The sequence below is a fragment of the Rutidosis leptorrhynchoides genome, chromosome 5, assembly GCF_046630445.1.
Source record: "Rutidosis leptorrhynchoides isolate AG116_Rl617_1_P2 chromosome 5, CSIRO_AGI_Rlap_v1, whole genome shotgun sequence".
In the NCBI taxonomy this organism is placed as follows: Eukaryota; Viridiplantae; Streptophyta; class Magnoliopsida; order Asterales; family Asteraceae; genus Rutidosis; species Rutidosis leptorrhynchoides.
Window position 1 is genome coordinate 221,108,046 of NC_092337.1, and position 3,613 is coordinate 221,111,658.

The following is a 3,613-nucleotide window of genomic DNA, read 5'->3' on the forward strand; positions in this document are numbered from 1 at the left end:
AAATGTCAACAAAATTGTTGATGAGTTATAGGTTTAACCTACATATTATTAAATCATAATAATAGATCACAAGATTTCATTTTTATAACACATCTCTTATCAGGCATTTCGCAAACTGCATAGAGATAAAAATCATTCATATGTTGAACACCTGGTAACCGACGTTAACTTAATGCATAGAATATCCCCAAAACAGAACCTCTCGTCTGTATAATAATCTCGAAGTACTAAACCATCCATTACCTTAATGGGGGTTGTTAAGCCCAATAGATCTATCTTTAGGATTCGCGTCAATTAGGGGCCATTTCCCTAATTCTTAGGCTACCAGACTTGAAGGGCAATATTCGGTTTAATAATCCAACCATAGAATGTAGTTTTGCATACTTATGTCTATTTTGTAAAACATTTATAAAGCTGCATGTATTCTCATCCCAAAATATTAGATTTTAAAAGTGGGACTATAACTCACTTTCACAGATTTTTACTTCGTCGGGAAGTAAGACTTGGCCACTGGTCGATTCAAGAACCTATAACAAATATGTACATATATATCAAAGTATGTTCAAAATATATTTACAACATTTTTTTAATACTTTTTAATGTTTTAAATATTTTCAGTCAGCTGTCCTCGTTAGTAACCTACAACTAGTTGTCCATAGTTAGATGTACAGAAATAAATTGATATATATTATCTTGACCCAATCCACGACCCAGTATATACACGTCTCAGGCTAGATCACAACTCAAAGTATATATATTTTTGGAATCAACCTCAACCCTGTATAGCTAACTCCAACATTACTGCATATAGAGTGTCTATGGTTGTTCCAAATAATATATATAGATGGGTCGAAATGATATGTCAAAACATTTGCATACGTGTCTATGGTATCCCAAGATTACATAATATATTAGAATACATGTATAATACAATATAAGTTAGTTAGGATATGATTTGTATAGATTTGTTACCAATTTTCACGTAGCTACAACAAGTAAAAATATCCAATCTTGTTTTACCCATAACTTCTTCGTTTTAAATCCATTTTGAGTGAATCCAATTGCTATGGTTTCATATTGAACTTAAGTTTATGAATCTATATAGAAAAAGTATAAGTTTATTGTCAGAAATATAGGTTACAAGTCATTTTTGTAAAGGTAGTCATTTCAGTCGAAAGAACGACGTCTAGATGACCATTTTGGAAAACATACTTCCACTTTGAGTTTAATCATGATTTTTTGATATAGTTTTATGTTCATAAGAAAAATCGTTTTCCCAGAAAAACAACTTTTAAATCAAATTTTATCATAGTTTTTAATTAACTAACCCAAAACAGCCCGCGGTGTTACTACGACGGCGTATATACAGTTTTACAGTGTTTTTCGTGTTTTCAGGTTTTAAATCATTAAGTTAGCATATCATATAGATATAGAACATGTGTTTAGTTGATTTTAAAAGTCAAGTTATAAGGATTAACTTTTGTTTGCGAACAAGTTTAGAATTAACTAAACTATGTTCTAGTGATTACAAGTTTAAACCTTCGAATAAGGTAGTTTTATATATATGAATAGAATGATGTTATGAACATCATTACTACCTCGGGTTTTGTGGATAAACCTACTAGAAATTAGAAAAATATATCTAGCTTCAAAGGATCCTTGGATGGCTTGAAAGTTCTTGAAGCAGAATCATGACACGAAAACAAGTTCAAGTAAGATTTCTACTTGAAATAAGATTGTTATAGTTATAGAAATTGAATCAAAGTTTGAATATGAGTATTACCTTGTATTAGAAAGATATCTTACTGTAAATAATAAAGATTTCTTGATGTTGGATGATCACTTTACAAGATTGGAAGTAAGCTAGCAAACTTGGAAGTATTCTTGATTTTATGAAACTAGAACTTATAGAATTTATGAAGAACACTTAGAACTTGAAGATAGAACTTGAGATAGATCAATTTGATGAAGAAAATTGATGAATGAAAGTGTTTGTAGGTGTTTTTAGTTGTTGGTATATGGATTAGATATAAAGGATGTGTAATTTTTTTTACATGTAAATAAGTCATGAATGATTACTAATATTTTTGTAATTTTATGAGATATTTCATGCTAGTTGCCAAATGATGGTTCTCACATATGTTAGGTGACTCACATGGGCTGCTAAGAGCTGATCATTGGAGTGTATATACCAATAGTACATACATCTAAAAGCTGTGTATTGTACGAGTACGAATACGGGTGCATACGAGAAGAATTGTTGATGAAACTGAACGACGATGTAATTGTAAGCATTTTTGTTAAGTAGAAGTATTTTGATAAGTGTCTTGAAGTCTTTCAAAAGTTTATAAATACATATTAAAACACTACATGTATATACATTTTAACTGAGTCGTTAAGTCATCGTTAGTCGTTACATGTAAATGTTGTTTTGAATCCTTTAAGTTAACGATCCTGTTAAGTGTTGTTAACCCATTGTTTATTATATCAAATGAGATGTTAAATTATTACATTATCATGATATTATGATATATTAATATATCTTAATATGATTTATATACAATTAAATGTCGTTACAACGATAATCGTTACATATATGTCTCGTTTCGAAATCATTAAGCTAGTAGTCTTGTTTTTACATATGTAGTTCATTGTTAATATACTTAATGATATGTTTACTTATCATAATACCATGTTAACTATATATATATATATATATATATATATATATATATATATATATATATATATATATATATATATATATATATATATATATATATATATATATATATATATCCATATATATGACATCATATAGTTTTTACAAGTTTTAACGTTCGTGAATCACCGGTCAACTTGGGTGGTCAATTGTCTATATAAAACCTATTTCAATTAATCAAGTCTTAACAAGTTTGATTGCTTAACATGTTGGAAATACTTAATCATATAAATATCAATTTCATTTAATATATATAAACATGGAAAAGTTCGGGTCACTACAGTACCTACCCGTTAAATAAATTTCGTCCCGAAATTTTAAGCAGTTGGAGGTGTTGACGTATCTTCTGGAAATAAGTGCGGGTATTTCTTCTTCATCTAATCTTCTCATTCCTAGGTGAACTCGAGTCCTCTACGAGCATTCAATCAAACCTTAACAATTGGTATCTTGTTTTGCTTGAGCCTTTTAACCTCACGATCCATTATCTGGACGGATTCTTCAATGAATTGTAGTTTTTCATTGATTTTAATTTCGTCTAAAGGAATAGTGAGATCTTCTTTACCTAAGCATTTCTTCAGATTCAAGACGTGAAAGGTATTATGTATATTGGCGAGTTGTTGAGGTAATTCAAGTCGGTAGGCTACTGGTCCGACACGATCTAAAATCTTGACTGGTCCAATGTATCTTGGATTTAGTTTCCCCCGTTTACCAAATCGAACAATGCCTTTCCAAGGCGAAACCTTAAGCATGACCATCTCCCCAATTTCAAATTCTATATCTTTCCTTTTAAGGTCCGCGTAGCTCTTTTGTCGAATCTGAGCGGTTTTCAACCGTTGTTGAATTTGGATGATTTTCTCTGTAGTTTCTTGGATTATCTCCGGACCCGTAATC